Consider the following 20,464-nt stretch of genomic DNA (forward strand, 5'->3'; position numbering starts at 1 on the left):
TGTGGTACAAACACTTTCTAGTTTGAGTTCATTGGAGAGACCCACAGTGTCCTAGAACATGCACAAACCCACCCACCAAGGAATCGGTATCAGAAGGGCCCAATTTGCTTGTGAGTGGCAGAGGAAGTACCTGAAAGCCGGCAGAAAGCTGAGCAAGCCACATTGTTCCACGTTGGACCCCTCCCCCACATACAGTGCCACAATGCAGCAACGTGAGTTGCCCCATCCTGCCAAATACCTAAGGCTCTGCCACTTATAACAGGCAAGCAAAGACAAAAAAATATGACCCAAATGAAAGAACAGATCAAACCTCCAGAAAAAAATACAACTAAGTGATAAAGAGATAGCTAACCTATCAGATGCAGAGTTTGAAACACTGGTAATCAGGATGCCCACAGAAATGGTTGAATATGGTTGCAAAATAGAGGAAGAAGGGCAGGCTATGAAAAGTAAAATAAAGGAAAATGTACAAGGAATCAACAGTGAAGGGAAGGAAACTGGGACTCAAATCAATGGTCTGGACCAGAAGGAAGAAATAAACATTCAACCAGAAGAGAACAAAGAAATAAAAATTCAAAAAATGGGGAAAGGCTTAGGAACCTCCAAGACAACTTTAAACATACCAACATCCAAATCATAGGGGTGCCAGAAGGAGAAGAGGAAGACCAAGAAATTGAAAATTTATGTGAAAAAATAGTGAAAGAGAACTTCTCTAATCTGGCAAAGGAAATAGACATGCAAGTTCAGGAAGCTCAGAAAATCCCAAAGAAGTTGAACCCAAGGAAGCACACACCAAGGCACATCATAATTAAGTACTCTACAATTAAAGATAAGGAGAGAACCTTAAAAGCAGAAAGAGAAAAGGAGACAGTTACCTACAAAGGAGTTCCCATAAGACAAAGAGCTAATTTCTCAAAAGAAACCTTGCAGGCAAGAAGGGGCTGGAAAGAAATATTCACAGTCATGAAAGGCAAGAACCTACCTCCATCCAAGATTACTCTATCCAGCAAAGCTATCATTTAGAATGGAAGGGCAGATAAAGTGCTTTCCAGATAAGGTCAAGTTAAAGGAATTCATCATTACCAAGCCCTTATTACATGAAATGTTATCTAATAAAAACAAGATAAAAAATACAAACAGTGAAATAACAATAAACTCACAATTATCAACAACAGAACCTAAAAAAACAAAAATGAACTAAGCAAACAACTAGAACAGGAACAGATTCAGAGAAATAGAGATCACATGGAGGGTTATGAGCAGGGAGGGGGAGGAGGGAGAATGGGGGAGAAGGTACAGGGAATAAGAAGCATAAATGGTAGGTACAAAATAGATGGGGGGTGGTTAAGAATAGTATAGGCAATGTAGAAGCTGAAGAACTTATATGTATGGCCCTGGACATGAACTAAAGGGGGGAATGCAAGTTGGAGGGGGTGTGCAGGGTGGAGGGGAACGAAAGGGGGAAAATGGGACAACTGTAATAGCATAATCAATAAAATATATTAAAAAGCAAATCTCAAAAAAAGACAATAGTATGGAAAATGTAGAAGCCATAGAATTTAAAATATATTTAAAAATTAAAAGAAAAAAATGTCAATGTTTGGTTGCCTCTCAAGTGTCCCCAAATGGGGATGTGACCCAAAATCCAGGCAAGTGCCCTGACTGGGAATTGAACCAGTGACCTTTTGGTTTACAGGATGGCACTCAATACACTGAGCCACACCAGCTAGGGCACAGTTAGCTTTTTGTAAGATAAGATTTTTATTATTGAAAATTTAAACATATGTAATATAAAAGTAGAGATCATAGTAAAATGAGCACCCTTAAAACAATTATCATGCTTCTACCATTATCAATACATGGCTAACCTTATTTTATTTATACTCCTACTACTCAGATTATTTTGAAGTAAATCCTAGAAATCAGATTATTTCATATTTAAATATTCCAGTATGATGAAGACTCTTAGGTTCATATAACCATAATCCATTATCACTTCTAGAATAAATTAACAATAATTTATTATTTCATCAAACATAATGTTAATATTTATCTTTTTTCATCTTATACATGTTAAAAATAGTTTGAATTGAGATGCAAATGAAGTCCATACTTTCCAAAACCATTGAGTTATTTTTGTATCAATATGAATTTATGGATTTAACTATATTTTATGTGTTTCAATCCACTGCAGTTTTATCTTTATTGATACTCATGTTGTCCCATCTTTAGTCAATGGGAACTTATTCAAATTCACTCCTGAGTCCCGAGTGCCTCTATCTGGCATGACAGTAGTACTCTTTAGTAGCCTCTTTTCTTTCTGGTACAACAGCTATTGCAGGTTTATCTTGAACAATTACTGCTCCAGACCTGGAATCAGCCATTTCTCCAAGAGATCTCATTCCTTTTAATGGAAATAATGCTTAGATACCATATTCTAGGCACCAGGAGTGTCAATGATACCAGATTGACCATTATTTGTAAGCCTTCAATAGGCAGAGCTAGGGAATTTTATATGAATGTATATATGAATAAATTGAATGGATCCCAAGCTCACACTGATATTTCAAATACAATTTCAAGACTATAGAGTTTCTAACTTAACTTTATCAGTCTTGTATCTGTACCTCTTTTCAAACATATTGAAAATTCCAGTTTTCTAAAATACTAACATAAGTACTCATTAATTTATCCAGTACTGTTTCAGAATAACAATACCAAGCCTACTACCAGTAGATTATTACTGAGAGCAATTTTAAAATTTTAAGGGGGAATAGGTGTCCTCCCAACCCTCCACTTTAGGCCATATCCCACTAAAGATGTAAGTCAATCACTGTATTTTGAAGTCACTTGGAATGGTTTCCTCTGTCATTATGCCACCACCTGTGTACACAGTTTCATTCATTTATTTCATTTTACTTCGATTTTTAGGGATTCTTTTCAAATGTATGTAATTATGCAAAACATTTATATGAATCCAAAGCCAAATCAACAAAATGAAGTATATTCAAGAAGCCTAGACATTAGTTCTGGCCTCTCAAAACTATTCCCTTCTTTTCTTGACAGTAGGTAGTCATTTAGACCATTCATACTTTATCTTCCTGTTTAAAAAAAATAAAATATACATATATTAGCACTCTTCCTTGCTTAAGTCAACTATATTATACATATTTCTCCACCTTTTCTTCCCACTTAGCATTGTGCTAATAAAAAATTTTAATACTTGAAACAGGCAAAAGAGAGTCTCAGGTGCCCTTTCAGTGAAAGGTGGACATTGTCTAAAGGACCTGGAGGTGGGCAGGATTTTCTGACTCTGTAAAGGTGGGCAACTTTGATTGACTTTCTATTGGCAGGGCTATTTCACAACTTTGTAGGGGTAGAGTGACCTTGTAAAAAACTAATATGTATGCAAATTATTCCTTTACATAGCAATGCAAATGAATTTTGTCTAGTAGATTCCACTGAATAGAGAATGAAATCGCTGTCACTTAAATTCTGATTCAAACCAGTTTTAATATCTTACTGATTAGTTGTTAGTTAATGAGTTGAATAAATCTTTGACACATGTTAATTTTCATTTGTACAAGACTCATGTTTTCAACTTTTTGTAAATTATACTTTAGCAAATAAGTCCTGAAAATAACTCCATAGGAGTATATGTAGTCCTCATTTTTGGCTATCTAGCATCTTTTGAGCAATCTTCTTATGTTTGGAAAATTTCCCAAAATTTTGCTTCTGCCTCCATTGCTATTAAGGCACCAAAATGTGACCTAGAGTTTGCCAACCGGACACACCCACATACGACATCATTGCGAGTGGATATGTGGGGAAGGAGGCCCATGTGAATCCGCCTTTTGGCAAGGATGGTAGAGGAGGTGAGCAGCAGATCTGGTGTCTAGTTCCCCAGCGTCACCTGTGTGAGTTGTAGCGTTCACGTCACATATGTGTCTGTTCAGGAGCATTCTAGGTTGAGCCTTTCTCTCTGTGTGGTTCAAGTAATGTTCTGGTTTCATAATCTCCAAGCCCGCCTGACTTTCTGGTCTTCCCAGAGATTTTTTGAACTTCCCACCATTTTAAAGTAAATTGCAGTACCCAGATAGATTAATCTAATCATGATTTCTACAGGTGTGGAGAGTTTGGAGAAACGAGAGCTTCATCTCACTGTGGCAGGAAAAGAAACTGCTCTCTGTAACACTTGCAAGTTTTGTCAGGACAAAAGCTGAGTAAAAGTTATTTTTAGGTAAGGAGCCGGCTAGCAAGACATTGCTATGTAATGTTATCTGAAGGTCACTATGCCCCTGCTTCTGAATGCTTGCTTGCAGCAGCTGGTCCCCCTCCCTTTCTGCCTGTATAACTGGTATATAAAAAGGACCCCAAACCAGCCTTTTCGGCTCAGGATTTGGGAATTAACCCCCTTGAGCCCCGCGTGTAATAAAGTTTGTGCTTCGTTATCTCCCGAGTGTGGGTGGATTTTCCACAACATCACAAGGTGGATTGGGTAGGTGTTTTTCCTAGATTGTGACCAGAATAAACTTGAGAAGAAAGCTATGTGGGACCCTCTACTTCAGATTGTCTTTTTCTCTGTCCTTCTTTTACACAGCTGATATCATAACCTGATATTTTGCTTTTAGCCTTGGCACTTTATATATACTCCTACCTCCAGAACATATACAGTTCAACTTCCTTAATGAGGAAATGTGCATAAAAACAAATCCTTTTCAACAAGATGAAAAATGTACACAACTCTTTCAAGAAGGGTCTATAGTTTTTTTGTGTGGGTTTTTTTTCAGTCATTATTTCTCTGACTGACGGGGTCTGTAATCCTACACTTAGTTCAGAGCTTGACTTGGCAATAGGGCAACAGATAAACACTTTTCTGCTTTTATTCTTGGACATTGCCTGAATGGGACTTAGAGAGGCTTGTCCAAAACCATCGTGGAAGTAAGTGGTAGAACTGGAACTCAAAGTTCACACTCTTTTCAACACCCCTTGCTGCTGGACTAAATACTTCATTCCACTCTGGGCTGGAGCAGTAGTGTCCTGGAGCTGGCTCCTCCCAGTATTGGACCCGGAGAACTATTTGCGCCCATTTCTTTTTAACTCTCCCTTCAATGGCATTACATTAGTAGCTCGAAATGGGCCACTACAGGAAAAAATAGCTCCACCCGCCTATTTTTCCCGGAGATGGCGAGTTTTATTTTGTTTTGTCTGGAGAGAGGTTTGATTTGCTCTCACATCGTCCAGGGTAGAGAGAGACTCGGAGAAAGTATACGAGGTGGAGGTCTATTTAATGTAATCTTCCGCCTCGTTTTCATCTTCACCACCAGCAGAGAGAGAAGCATACTTGCTTGGAGCTGGACTTTCTTGAGGTTTCTTTGGCTCAGGTGCAGATCAGGAATCGTGATCTTTTTGCCATCTTTCCTATCTGACTCCTCCCAGTGATCTTTGTTCCCTCCATCTCCTGGACTGTGGCTGGAGTTCGCACTTTGGCCCTTTGGGACACACCCCCCAGCAACTTTATTTTCATCTTTCCTTGCTGGCCCTCACTCCGGTGGTTGAGCTGGAGCTGCTTTCTCCCCACCACTTGGAGGAGATTGCTCCTCTGGGTCTGAGCTCTGGGATGGAGCAGGAGGGTTAGAGCTTCGCCTCACCCAAGCATTCTCCTCTGGTGGAGAGGCTGGCATTACGTATAGAGGTTGCTCACGTTTGGGAGGCTTAGAAGTTGGAGAGTGACAGTCTTCCTATTTACTGAGTGTTTCATTTGCTAGAGACCTCTCCTTCGGGCATCGTGGTCTGACTTCTGCCCGAGGTGGCTGAGTTCCTCGTCTGTGAGGACTCATTGCCTCTCCTTGACTGTTCCCTTCCTGAGTTTGTTCACTTCACCAGCTTGGGTGCCCCTCCTGAGGCCGCCGTTCTAGTTTGGCTCATCCAGCTGATGCTGCAATTTCTGTTCCTTCTGCAGCCACTCCTCTACTTCTCACCCTCTAGCAGCTGTGACGACAGGCCTAGCCCCTCCAAAGGCAGAGGCTGCTCCACTGGACTGGGAGGTGCTAGCGCAGAGATCATCTTCCTTAGGGGTGCCCCAAGGCTTTAGATTCAGTTTTGGTCTTTATGGGGAGGCGGGGTAGGGGAGGCTTTATCATCTGCCTATGATCAATGGAGAGTAATCAATTGTCTCTGGAACGCCACGACCAATCATCACATCTGTCATATGCGTCCTCCTAGCGGTCCCTGCCTCCTCTGTAATCACCATCCCTATGGTACCTGCTACCAAATGCTCTTCAGTCACTGCCTATCCTGGAATCGTAGCCTCTGTCATAGTCTCTGCTGCCTCTGTCATAACGATCCCGGCCACCGTTATTGATCCATATCCCAGCGTGGGCCATCATGATAACTGTCCCAATCCCCAACATACTATCAGTCTGAATCATAATGATCTCGATGCTTGTCTCCAATGCTATCGTCACCTCTGCTAGGTGGGTAGTAATCAGAGCTTTCTGTGGCAGAACAGGCCCTCCAGTCTGTACCTGTTTTGTCAGAATCCCAATTTCTATCTCGGCGGAAAGAATCATGATCCCTGTCTTTATCTTGGGCTTGATCAGCAATATCCCCTCAATTCCCCTGGTACTTAGAAACTCTTCATTGAGACTCAGGGCATTGAACAAGGAATCCAGGTCTTCAAACTCAGGGTAAACAAAACCTTTTAGCCTTTCTGGATTGCTAGGTTCATGTGGTAAATGCTCTGAACTGATATTTAATCCTCTAAAGAACTTCTTAATGGAGCCCTAGCTGGTGTACCTTAGTGGATTGAGTGCGAGTTTGTGAACCAAAAGATTGCTGGTTCGACTCCCAGTCAGGGCACATGCCTGGGTTGCAGACCAGGTTCCCAGTTGGGGCCCTGTGAGAGGCAGACTATCAATGTATCTCTCTCACACACATTGTTTTTCTCTCTCTTTCCCCCTCCCTTCCCTTGAGGGCTCCTGTCAACATTGGGCTCTAGAGCAGTGGGTAGGATGGGCCGGCCAACTGGAGGTGCCTTATACACTCATCAGCATTACCGTGCGAACTTGGTTGAAATATCTCTTTCCAAGTGGGAACCAGCTCAGCTGACTAGTTTGGCAACAAAGGTGCTTTCTACACCAGTCCCTCCATCTTTAGCCAGAAAGGGGGATTCTTTGCTGAGGCCCCCATATTGGGAGAGGGAGAGAATGCAAAGGTACCCCCCTTCTTCTGGAGAGCCAGTTAAATACCAGCATAAAACTTCGCTGGAGTGATCTCTTCAGAAGGCATTGAATGTGCTTATTTTGGGTTCCTTTCTCTTTGAATCTATCTTATTTTGTTGAAGACTTGCATTGTAAGAAGTTGTGATATTGGCCTGAATTAGTATTGTTCTCTTTCAGATTTCAGAGTCATAAAATTTGAAGAAAATATTAGAAACTCAGGGTTGCTATCCTTTTAGTGAATCAAATTAGGACATTTAAAAATTAGTTTCCAGCCCTGGCTGGTGTAGCTTAGTGGATTGAACATGGGCTGTGAATCAAAGGGTTGCTGGTTCTATTCCCGGTGAGGGCACATGCCTGGGACTCTGGCCAGGTCCTCAGTGGGGGCCATGTGAGAGGCAACCACACACTGATGTTTCTCTCCCTCTCTTTCTCCCTCCCTCCCCCTCTCTAAAAATAAATAAAATCTTTAAAAATTAGTTTCCAAAAAATCCAATCTATCAATGTAACTACATGAAGTGTAAAGTGCTGTTTAAATACTAGCATCACATATATGTAATTTAAATTTTCTTGGTTGGACACTGAGTATCCATAGTTACCCCAGTCTGGTGGCTTTGCTGCCCAGTGGGTGGGGGAGGGGCATTAGTGTCTACACTCATCATTGTTTCTAAATTGAATGAGCATTTTAATACAAAAAAAAGTGGTAGGAATGAAATAATGTCAGAATTTAGAAGTTGAATATATTTAGTTTTAGGAAAAACCTCATTCTATTGTTTATATTTTAATCATTTAACTGAAGTCTAATGAAAATATTACCAAGGATAAAGATCCCACAAGTTGGGGATTTTTACCTCTTTTCAGATATATCTCAAGCACCTAGAATAGTAGCTGGCACATAGTAGGTACCCAGCTAATATTTAATGAAAGAATGGAGCACCTGCACTAATCTGAGGACCACAGCTTGTTTACCTTTTGGGTATAAGATACCCAAGTTGGCATCTTTTGTAGCCAGGCACTCAACATATTTGAAGCATTTAAGGAGGAATGAAAGGAAAAAAAATTGTGACATCTGTCTTAGTTTGCTAAACTCCATTTGGAAGGTGTAGGAGATACATGCTTAAGATAATATCAAACTGGATGCTCTAGTCTTTTAAGAGAACTGTGTAGTACCTTTATTTTAGGTATTAGAAATGTCTTTGCTAGAAATTGGAGAGCCTTTCCATGGTCCAGTACTTTTCCCTAGGAATCAGGAGTACACTGAGATTGAAAGCCTGCAAAGATATACTAGAAGGAGCAGGATTCCGAAACTTCCATTGATGACAATTCTATTGTCAGGGACATTGAGAACATCAGTTGCAGCTGCATCTACCTATGAGGTGGTGGTAGCAGTAGTATCCTTTATTCCACAGATGAGAAAACTGGGACCAAGAGAGGCTTGTCCAGCATCACTGTGGAGACAAATGGTGGAAATGTGGGCATTGTGCTGCAAAAGTTAAAAACAGGAAACATGAGCACCAAGCCCATGAGTGATCAGCTTTCCTTTACACCATTTCTCCTTTTCACATCCTGCCAGATTTGGCAAATCAGCACGGCCCTTTGGGTGAGGTACTAGAGGCTTGTACCCAATAGTGACAGAAAAAGTAGAGGATATGAAAGCATCTCAGGCGGTGTTAAGGTTGAAGACAAGTGACAGTTGCTTCATTTTATTAGGAAAGTCTAAGTGCAAGCTCAGTGATATCCTTCTTCAATTTAGTGTGTTTTCGAGCCTGTATATACAGTTGCCAACCTACAAAAAGTTGCGTTCTAAAAGATTTGTGAGGAGGCTTTTCAGACCAAGAATACAAGGTTTGTCCAGAAAGTATCTAGCCATGTGATATGAAAAATAGAGACATTTATTGAAGAAGATACAAGAAACATTGTACATAAGACAATGACACCTCGTCCCCTTCCAAGTAGGCTTCTTGGGACCTCATACAGTTCTCCCAATTGCCATCAGGTGCCCTGTCGTATTTTCCTGAATCTCATTGATGGTCTGAAATCTCTTCCCTTTCAGAGGTGATTTTAGTTTTGGGAAAAGCCAGAAGTTGCAGGGCACCAAATCTGGGCTATAGAGGGGGCTGAGTCATCAGGGTGGTTTGATGTTTCACGAAAAAACCCTGCACTAGATGTGATGTATGATCGAGTGTATTGTTGTGATGAAGCTGCCAATCACCAGCTGCTCATAGCTGTGGCCCTCTCAATCATCCAAATAGTTTCCATAGAGGAATGTTCAAGCCTAACTCAAAATTTGATGCATATTTGTTGCTCTATTTGTTCAATCATTTTGAACGTGACGGCTACACAATACACATGCGTACTCAAGGGCATCTCCTGCCCACACTGACCAGTACAGTGAAGTCGTTCACTGTTCACGCATGCACATTCTAGTCCACACTCCTTGGCTGCCAGTTTACATCAATGTCATGTAAACTGTTCCTGTTTTATTGACAATGTCTGGACTTTGTCACGATAGACCTCGTAAACTCTCATAGAGACGTGTTATAAAGTAGCGATTAGTTTCTCGGACAAGCCTACCAAAGCCTATCTAGCCCATAATGTAGCTGAAAAATTATACTTATAAAAAAATACTATTGTAAACATAACAGATGACTTCAGTTTTACTTATTTCAACAGCTCCTAAGACTGCACCTCCATAACTTGAGTCTTAGATCTGAATCTCATTCTCATTAATAACAATGGTAGAAAACACTAATATTGTACATACTTTAACCAGATGCCATTCTAAGCACTTTAAATATATTAATACATTTAATCAGCACAATAATCCTATAAGGTAGGTATTATTGTTATTTTCTTTATTTTACAAATCCCTAGCTTTGCCCAGGGTTACTCTGCTAGTAAATGGAGGGAGGGAGGATTAGGATCCAGGCAGTTGGAAGCAGAGTTAGTGCTGTTAACCACTACAATATGTCCATTTCATTGAAAAATAATTGGATTCACCCTGACTGGTGTGTCTGGGTGACATTTTGCAAACTGAAAAGTATCCAGTTGCCAGTGGGGGGTGTGTGAGAGGCTCCGCTGGATGTTTCTCTCACATATCGATGTTTCTCTGTCTCTCTTTCTCACTCCCTTCCCCTCTCTCTAAAAATAAATAATCTGTAAAAAAAATTTTAAACCAAAATATTTTAATTGAATATTTTACTGTTGCTCTATTACAGTTGTCCCAATTTTTGCCCCTTTGTTCTCTTCCATCCAGCTCATGCACGCTCCCACAGTCAGTCCCCACCCAGTTGTCCGTGTCCTTGGGTTATTCACACATGTTCCTTGTCTAGTCCCTGTCTCCTTCTTTCCACCCTTATCACCCTTCCCACTTCCCTGTGGTCACTGTCAGTCTGTTCCTTGTTTTCATACCTGTGGTTCTATTTCATTTATTTGTTTGTTTTGTTCATTAGGTTCCTCTTATAGGTGAGATCATATGGTATTTTTCTTTCACCACCTGGGTTATTTCACATAGCATAATACTCTCCAGTTCCATCCATGCTGTCCCAAAAGGTAGGATCCCAGCAGTGGGATCACTGGGTCAAAAGGCAGTTCCATTTTTAGCTTTTTGAGGAAATTACATACTGTTTTCCACAGTGGCTGCACCAGTCTGCATTTCCACCAACAGTGCACTGGGGTTCCCTTTTGTCCTCATCCTAGCCAGAACTTGTTTTTTGTTGATTTATTAATGATGGCCATTCTGATTGGCGTGAGGTGGTATTTCATTGTGGTTTAATTTGCATCTCTCTGATGGCTAGCAATGCTGAGCATCCTTTCATATGTCTCTGGGCCATATGTATGCCATCCTTGGAGAAGTGTCTATTCAGGTCTTTTGCCCATTTTTAATTGGATTGTTTGTCTTCCTGGTGTTGAGTCATATGAGTTCTTTATATATTTTGGAGATCAAACTCTTGTCTGAGATATCGCAAATATGTTTTCTCATATGGTCAGTTCCCTTTTCATTTTGATGATGGTTTCTTTATCTGTGCAGAAGCTTTTTAATTTGATGTAGTCCCATTTGTTTATTTTTTCCTTTATTTCCCTTGCCCTAGGAAATATATTGGCAAAAATATTGCTGCATGGGATATCTGAAATTTTATCACCTATGTTTTCCTCTAGGACTTTTATGGTGTTACAACTTATATTTAAGTCTTTTATCTTTATCTTGAGTTTATTCTGATATAAGTTGGTGGTCTAGTTTCATTTTTTTTGCATGTACCTGTCCAGATCTCCCAACACCATTTATTGAAGAGGCTAATTTTATTTCACTGTATGCTCATGCCCCTTTTGTCAAATATTAATTAACCATAAAGACATGGGTTTATTTCTGTGCTCTCTATTCTGTTCCATTGATCTATGTGTCTGCTCTACTCTTTCGATAAAAACAAAATATTAAAAAAATATATAAAACATAATTGGCTTTTTTCATACCAATCTTTGTTTCAATCGGGGAAGAGGAAACGTGACTGATTCTGGAGGATGTTTGTGTGGCAGGAGATAGTACACTTCCCAAGCTAACACAGAACCGGGCGCAGAGTGGTTGCTCAGAAAATATCTTTTGCTTGAGCTAGAGTGATAAATTATGACAATTTTGAGTGATGGGGAGCTTAGGGACCCATTTTTGTAAACTTTGTAAGTTTAAACTGGAATGATAAAATATTGCATAGAAAATCCAGATGGAATTGCCTATTGAGCCTAGCAAGGTGCTGACCTTGCCCTGGTTAAATGCATAATCTCATCATCACACTTCCACCTGCAATAGTACTCAAAAATTTAATCTGCCCCAGTGAGTTTGCATTGCCTTGTTAAGTCTTTGAGGCCTTCAGGTAGATGCTTTTTATATATTTCCAGTTTTCTCTTATCTTCAATGGAAGGTTTGTCTGAATCACCAACCTGGAAGGGAAAATCCCCAATTCACTATTGTATCACTCCTCCACCACCTGTAGAACAGTGCTTTCCAGTAGAAATATAGTGCAAGCAGCATAGCATGTTTAATTTTCTGGTAGCCATGTTTTAAAAGTTAAAGAAATTAAAACAGCTAACATTAATTTAAAATTCTTTCATTTAACTCAGTACATTCAAAATATTGTCACTTGAATATATAAACAAGAAATCACTGAGACTCTTTTTTGTACTGTCTTCAAAATACAGTAGCATATTTTATACTTTCAGCAGACCTCAACTGGGACTAGCCACATTTCAAGTGCTCAGTAGCCACTTGTGATTTGTGGCTAACCACATTGAACCACATAGGTCTAACCCCTCCTAAAACAGAGATCTGATGAAAATATTTCCTGTCTCAAAAACCTTCAATGATTTTATATTGCTTACTAATTTAAAAACAAGTTTTTACCCTAATTTTCCAGATTCTGGGAAGGAAGGAAGGGAGGGAAGGGAAGGGAAGGGAAGGGGAGGGGAGGGGAGGGGAGGGGAGGGGAGGGGAGGGGAGGGGAGGGAAGGGAAGGGAAGGGAAGGGAAAAAGGAAAGGGGAAAGGAAAGGAAGAAAAGAAAGAAAGAAAGAGGAAGGAAGGAAGGAAGGAAGGAAGGAAGGAAGGAAGGAAGGAAGGAAGGAAGGAAGGAAGGAAGGAAGGAAAACATTACCTCAGACTTCCAGTTTTCAGTTTGGCTAAAAACTGCTCTCAAAATTGGAGACTCACAGGTGAATACAGACCATTACCCTTAATTCATTGCTGGTGAAATGCAAAATAAGAAAGCCACTTAGGAAGATGATTTGTCTATCTCTCATAAAACTAAACATGCTTCACCATATAATCCAGAAATTGAGCTTCCCAAAAGTTAAAAACTTATGTCCACACAGAAATCTGAAGACAAATACTTATAGCTGCTTTATTTGTATTTACCAAAACTTGGAAGCAACTAAGATGTCTTTCAGTGGGTGAATGTATAAATAAACTGTGGTACACCCAGACAATGGAATATTATTTGGCACTAAAAATAAACAAACTATCATATTGTGAAAAGACATGGAGGAACCTTAAATGCACATTGCTCAGTGAAAGAAGCCAGCCTGCAAAGGCTACACATTGTACAAGTCCAAAACAAGGCAAAACTTTGGCGACGGTAAAAACTCAGTGTTTGGCAGGGGTTGTAGGAGGAGGTGTGAATAGGCAGAGCACAGAGGATTTTTAGGGCAGTGAAACTACTTTGTATGATACTATAATGGTGGATACATGTCATTATACATATGTCCTAACTCTTGGAATATACAACACCAAGAGTGAACCCTAACGTGAACTGTGGACTTGAGATGATAATGATATGCTAACAGGTTCATCAGTTGGAACAAATATGCCACTCTGATGGGGAATGTTGATAATGGGGGAGGCTATGCATGTTTGGGGGCAGAGAGTATATGGGAAATGTTCATACCTTCTACTCAATTTTGCTGTGAACCTAAAACTGCTCTAAAAAAATAAAATCAATTTTTTAAAAAAAGTATCAGCCTATACTTTTTAGCTTTATCTTCACTATTGTCATAGATGAAAGGTTTGAGTTACCCCTAACCCCACAACAACCCAAATTCAGATTTTGAGACCTAATCCCCAGTGTGTTGGTATTTGTATGCGGGGCCTTTGGTAGGTGATTGGGTCACAACAGTAAAGCCCTTATGCATGGGATTAGTGCCCTTACAAAAGAGGCCCCAGGGGGCTCCCTTGGCCCTTCTGCTGTGTGAAGCCACAGAGAAAAGACAGACATCTGTGAACCAGAAAGGGGTTCTCATGAAGCACTGCATTTGCCAGAGTCTTGATCTCAGACTTCCCAGCCACGTGAACTGTGAGAAATAAATTTCTATTGTTTTTTAATCCTCCCAATTTATGTTATTTTGCTCTAGCAGCCAAACAGACTAAGACACCCATCCTCACACATAAACCCTAAGCTCAAAGGAACTGTTTTTTTCATGTTTCCAGGACATCCACACCTATCCTCTGCACTTCCTACTCAGTGCATTGTGATAACGGTCCCAGCTAACAATTGTTGGACACCAATTTTATGCCAATGAATACATAATACGTATTACCATATTTTACCCTGATAATGTGTACTTTTTTGCCCAAGTTTTTGAGGGAAAGATAAGGATGCACATTATACATGGGTATAATGATTACATACATCGGGTATAATAATGGGTATCATGAATGCAGTTTTAAAAGTAGTGTTTTCCCAACAGTATTATTTTGTTTCCCATTGTCTTGAACTTCCTTCCCTCATCTCTGCCTCTTGAAATCCTAGTCCTCCTACACGGCCCATCTCAGGAGACACTTCTTTCAAAAAGCCTTTTTTAAATCTCCAGCTGGATGTCTTTTTTCAGCCTATACACTTCTTTGAGGCTTTCTTGTGGCAGACTCAGATATTCTGAGAACAGAGATATCATCCCTTAGTTTTCTACCTGATATTATAGTTATTTACTTTTTTGACATACAAGTCTACCTGTTAGCCCCCTAAGTACAGGAGTCATGTATATCTTACTCACCTTTGTATCCTCCACAGTATGGAATACAATGATAGAGTAGGCACTCAATAAATATTTGCTGACATGGCTTAAATTATTTCAACAGCCTTCAAACCAGTCTACCTTGCAATCTCGTTCTGTACGTCACTGCCAAATTGTTGACTGAAGACATATTATGATCACACCATTTTCTATAAATGCTTTCTGTGGTCTGTTGTACTTCCCCATAATCTGGCTCATCCTTAGCCATTTTAGTCAACTTAGAACAGATTTTTTAACACCTAAAAACAGCAGTAGCCAAGCTGGTTTCATGGGCCTCCCACATTGCACTGACTCCCTTCCATCACAGATGAAGAAATATCTGAATGATATGGGAAAAGGGAAATGAAAGCAGAATAAGGAAATCTAGTGCCTTCTCCGGGATTTGAAGTCATCAGCTGTTAGCCTCATGTACCCTGAAAGTTAGCTACTTCAAGTCTCTCCAAGGAACTATCTTACTTAGTTTTTTAAAAAATTACTTTGGCCCTGGCTAGTGTGGCTCAGTCCATTGAACACCAGCCTGCAGAAAAGGGTCACCGGTTCGATTCCCATCAGGGCACATGCCTGGGTTGTAGACCAGGTTCCCAGTGGGGGCTACACATTGATATTTCTCTCCCTTTCTTTCTCCCTCCTTTCCCTTCTCTCTAAAAATAAATACTTAAAACATTTATTTTAAAAAATATTTATTTACTTTTAGAGAGAGGGGAAAGGAGGGAGAAAGAGAGGAAGAGAAACATCAATGTGTGGTTGCCTCTCGCATGGCCCCCACTGGGGACCTGGCCCACAACCCAGGCATGTGCCCTGACTGGGAATCAAACTGGCAACCATTTAGCTCACACCCTGTGCTCAATCCACTGAGCTATACCAACCAGTGTTAAAACCTTTTTTAAAAAAAAAGAAAGAAAGAAAAGGACTCTGGCCCTGTCTGAGTAGCTCAGTTGGTTCAGTTTGTTGGAGCATCATCCTATACACCAAAAGGTTTCAGGTTCAATTCCTGGTCAGGGCACATACCTAGGTTGCAGGTTCAATTCCCGATTGGGGTGAATACAGGAGGCAGCTGATCAATGTTTCTCTCTCACTTTGATGTTTCTCTCTCTTTCTCTAAAATCAGTAAACATATCCTCAGGTAAGGATTTAAAAAAAAATAAAGGAAAGGACTTTGGATTTTAAGGTGAATCTGATGCTAGTTTTATTCTTTGTTAATTTACCCAAGTGATTAAATTTGTGCTGGGAATTTAATAATAGACATTATTTTCATATTTAAAGTGGGTCACTTGTGACTCCATTCAAGATGGTAGATGTAGGTAGATACACTGTGCCTCCTTGCACAACAAAAGAAGGACAACAACAAATTTAAAAACAAAAAATAACCAGAATTGCCAGAAAATCAAACTGTATGGAAGTCTGACAACCAAGGAATTAAAGAAGAAACATTCATCCAGACCTGTAGGAGGGGCAGAGACAGGAAGCCAGGATGAAGACTTGCAGCAAGGCAGCAGCTGGAGGACTGGGGTGGGAAAGTTGGCAGGTAGCAGCTGGCAGCTGGCAGACTGGGCGGTCTGTGCAGATAAACCAGGAGGGACAACTGGGGAGTGAGACACACCAAGCAACCCAGGGTTTCAGTGCAAGAAAATAAAACCCCAAAACCTCTGGCTGAAAAAACCTGAGGGGGTTGCAGCAGCAGGAGAAACTCCCACCCTCACAGGAGAGTTTGCTGGAGAGACCCATAGGGTCCTAGAACGTATACAAGCCCACACACCTGGGAATCAGCACCAGAAGGGCCCAATTTGCTTGTGGGTAGCAGAAGAAGTTACTGGAAGTCAGCTGAGAGCTGAGCAAGTATCATAGTCCCTCTCTGACCTCTCCCCTACAATGCAGCAATGTGGGTTGTGCCATCCTGGCTAATACCTAAGGCTCTGCCCCTTACAACATAACAGTTGTACCAAGACAAAATAATAATAATAATACAGCCCAAATGAAAAAACAGATCAAAGCTCAAAAAAAAAAATAGAACTAAGCAATGAAGAGATAGCCAGCCTATCAGATGCAGAGTTGAAAACACTGGTAATCAGGATGTTCACAGAAATGGTTGAGTATGGTCACAAGTAGAGGAAGAAATGAAGGCTATGCAAAGTGAAATGAAGAGAAATGTACAAGGAACCAACAGTGAAGGGAAGGAACCAGGACTCACATCAACGCTTTGGAGCAGAAGGAAGAAACATTCAACCAGAACAGAATGAAGAAACAAGACTTCAAAAATAGGAGAGGCTTACAAACCTCCCAGACAGCTTTAAATGTTCCAAACATCCAATGCATAGGGGTGCCAGAAGGAGAAGAGGAAAAGCAAAAAATTGAAAACTTACTTGGAAAAAAAAACTTACTTGAAAATGTAATGGAGAACTTCCTCAATCTGGCAAAGGCAACAGACTTCTGGGAAGTCTAGGAAGCTCAGAGAGCCCCAGAGAAGTTGGACCCAAGGAAATATGCACCAAAACACATCATAATTACATTACCCTAGATTAAAGATAAGGAGAGAATCTTAAAAGCAAGAGAAAAAGAGACAGTTATCTACAAAGGAGTTCCCATGAGACTATCAGCTGATTTCTCAAAAGAAACCTTACAGGCAAGAAGGGGCTGGAAAGAAGTATTCACAGTCATGAAAGGCAAGGACCTACATCCAAGATTACTCTATCTAGCAAAGCTGCCATTTACAATGGAAGGGCAGATAAAGTGCCTCTCAGATAAGGTCAAGTTAAAGGAGTTCATCATCACCAAGTCCTTATTATATGAAATGTTAATGGGACTTATCTAAGAAAAAGAAGAAAAAAAAATACAAACAGTAAAATGACAACAAACTCACAACTACCAACAACTGAACCTAAAAAAACAAAAACAAATACGAACTAAGCAAACAACTAGAACAGGAACAGAATCACAGAAATGGAGATCACATGGAGGGTTATCAATGGGGAGGGGAAGGGGGGAAAGTGGGGGAAAAGGTACAGGGAATAAGGATCATAAACTGTAGGTAGAAAATAGACAGGGGGAGGTTAAGAATAACACGCAAAATGGAGAAGCCAAAGAACTTACATGTATGACCCATGGACATGAACTAAGGTGGTGGGGAGGAATGTTGGTGGGAAGCAGGTGCAGGGCGGAGGAGAATAAAGGGGGAACAATGGGACTACTGTAATAGCATAATCAATAAAATGTATTTTTAAAGAATAACTCACTTGTTACTGACCATTCTGCCCAAGAAATGCACAAAGGTGAGCTGAGGAATACCAGTATTCCCCTCTTATTCACGGCAGATATGTTCTGAGACCCCCAGTGGATGCCTGAAACCATGGAGAGTACCTAACCCTATATATACACTATATTTTTTTGCTATACATACACACTTATGGTAAGGTTTAATTTATAATTAGACACAGTAAAAAATTAACAATCATAACTCATAAAATAGAACAATTACACTATACTGTAATATGAGTTATGTGAATGTGATCTCTCTCAAAATATCTTTTGTACTGTACTCACCCCTCTTCTTGTGTTGATGTGAGATGATACGTGATGAGATGCATCAGGGCAATTTTCCATCCAATATTTTTGGCTGGAAAAATATTTGCAGTTGACCACGAGTAACTGAAACAGCAGAACGTGGAACTGTGGATAAGGGATAAGAGGGGACTGCTGTGCCCTTAATAAAGTATAGGAAACTAGGAGACTAGAAAATTAATTAACTTTGTGAAAATGATCCAGTGTATGCCTTCTGAATAAAGAAAATATGATTCTTGAATCACTGGACGAAATAGGAATGTTCAAAATTGAAAATGTACATTATTTCTAATTCTTTCTGTATAGATCATCTGTCTGGTGTGTTATTCACTGGAACTATCTGATCCCAGTAGACATTCCCCATTATCCTGGATGCTTCTCTCTGTCACCTGGCAGTGGGTGCTCCAAGAAGGAAGGTTAATTTTACCAAGAAATCAAAACAAGACACAACTAAGGAGTACTTGGGGTGCCAGAGATAAGGCCTCCTCCCCCAGCAAGTGTATAACAATTGTTGTGACACCCTTGATGTGTTATGATCGACTTGCAAGGTAAGTCACAAGAAACTTGTTAGTAATAATAAAGTACCAAAATTTGCAAGTAATATATTTAAAAATTAATTTGAGTAGATTCAGTTTACCTCTGTAATAATATCATGTCGACACACGTCCATTCCGACATGCCTTCTGGGGGAGGAAGGGGCACTTAGAGACGGCTACCAGGGACCGGCACTGCCGCGTGAGTGCGCCAGTGCGCCTGAGTCGCAAACGTAAACAACGTCTGTCTTCTTTATGGTGGCGGGAAAAGTTGAGAATATCTAAGCTAATGGATGCCAGAAATTGTACATTATTTGTTTTTGTCCCCTAACTTCCATTTCCCCTTCTTGTGGCAACAGCATCCTAATTTTAAAATGGGGAGATCCCCACTTCTCTCTCTCTCTCTCACACACACGCACACGCACACACACACACACACACACACACACCTGGGTTTAGGATAGAATCAACTTTATGCCTAGCTTCAGGGGTGGGTGTAGGTCCCTGGGTTAGCCCATCAAAGCCTTGCATCGCTCTGGCTACAGTGATTTAAAAAAAAAAATGGCTGTGTTACCTAGCAGAAGGAATTGAACGGAATGCTACTGAGATTTTTGTGGGACCTGTATTGTCCAAGAAACCCCAACCCTAGCTAGCATTTCTAGGTTGGTAATTTGTACCACAGTTAAAGCAGTCTGTCTCCAGAAAGAGCATTTACCCCATGCCTATCTCTGGCACAACCATGAAGAATAAGTAAGGGACAAGCAATATCATTCAGCGGGAAGAGCCAGTAGGTCATGGTGGACAAAAAGAAAGACCTTCACAGAGAATAAACCTGGAGGTTCACAGCTGGCTGTCCAAGAAACGCACCCCACTGCCAGGGGCGGAGTCTTCCACATTCCTGTCTCGCAGGAACTAAGTATGCTGTGGGCCAATGGCAACTGTGTACTATTTTCCACCCATCGTCTCCTTTCCGGAATTAAGCTTTTCATTGTGGTCACCTTGTTTCCTGTTTTCCAAAAGATACATTAGGTACAGATAACTTGAGCTGTAGGCTGTCAGGTCTCAAGGGGCCATTTTATATACATCTGGTCTTAGAACCCAACACAGTAACCAGCTAAGGTCCTGGGTTGTCTCCTTCGGGAGCAGATATTGTAAGTCCTCTTTTACACTGATTGGCATGAACATTTTTTTTTAATTTTTTTAAATTTTTTAATTTATTTTTTAATTTTTAGGGAGGGAAGGGAGGGGACGAGAGAGAGAGAGAGAGAGAGAGAGAGAAACATCAGTGTGCGGTTGCTGGGGGTTATGGCCTGCAACCCAGGAATGTACCCTGGCTGGGAATTGAACCTGGGACACTTTGGTTCCCAGCCCGTGCTCAATCCACTGAGCTACGCCAGCCAGGGCGGTATGAACATTTTTAAACAACAACCCTTCACCCCTTACTTCCTTCCCAACAGAATTCTAATTTTGTTTCGAGAACTGCTCTCCATGGGGCCATGGGCTGAAATGAAGTCAGAGAGGTAGCTCAGGGCCAGATCACCCTTGTAGGCCACTTAAGGTTTTAGTGTTATATTCTATATTCACTAAAATATAGGCTCCACGGG

At 40.6% G+C, this 20,464-nt stretch overlaps 1 pseudogene; it reads right to left on the bottom strand.

The window, feature by feature from the left end:
* Positions 1-4,865: 4,865 nt before the first annotated feature.
* Positions 4,866-18,997, bottom strand: LOC114489129 (annotated as a pseudogene).
* Positions 18,998-20,464: the final 1,467 nt, after the last annotated feature.

Source organism: Phyllostomus discolor, chromosome 14 (genome assembly GCF_004126475.2).
Source record: "Phyllostomus discolor isolate MPI-MPIP mPhyDis1 chromosome 14, mPhyDis1.pri.v3, whole genome shotgun sequence".
Classification (NCBI taxonomy): domain Eukaryota; kingdom Metazoa; phylum Chordata; class Mammalia; order Chiroptera; family Phyllostomidae; genus Phyllostomus; species Phyllostomus discolor.